This window comes from Oreochromis aureus, linkage group 16, assembly GCF_013358895.1.
Source record: "Oreochromis aureus strain Israel breed Guangdong linkage group 16, ZZ_aureus, whole genome shotgun sequence".
Classification (NCBI taxonomy): Eukaryota; Metazoa; Chordata; class Actinopteri; order Cichliformes; family Cichlidae; genus Oreochromis; species Oreochromis aureus.
In genome coordinates this window covers 11,854,513-11,855,031 of record NC_052957.1, presented here as the reverse complement: position 1 = coordinate 11,855,031, position 519 = coordinate 11,854,513, and positions in this window count along the sequence as shown.

The following is a 519-nucleotide window of genomic DNA, read 5'->3' as shown; positions in this document are numbered from 1 at the left end:
AATAAGTTGAAGTAACTGTTGTGTCTATAACTTTATCAGTTTTTCACATCTGTTCACACCTGTGTCCAGATCAGGAGGCATATAGGCATGTACCAATCAAGTTTGAATGGGCCAATAGGTGGAGACCCTACACCAGGAAAACAAGAGCCAGACAAACAACAGTGCCATCTATCCTTGCAAATAACAACATCCATTCTTTACAATGCTGCTGCAGTTCACTGAGACTCATGGTCATTCATTTATGCATAGCTCTCTTAAGGTTTTAGCATGGCATTCCAGTTGGGTTGGGTTAGGGTTAGCACTTTGACTGCACCACTGAAAGCCTTTGATTCAGTCTAATGTAGACTTTTTGGTGTGTGGTGTGGGATCATTGTACTGTTTAGCTTATAGACAGCTGGCCTCAATTTCAGTTCATAATCCTTCAGTATAAAGATGAGTTTGTCAATTCAATGGCTGCGAGGTCCCAGGGCTGCAAAACACAGCCAAATCATCGTTCATCCACCACCGTCCTTGATGGTT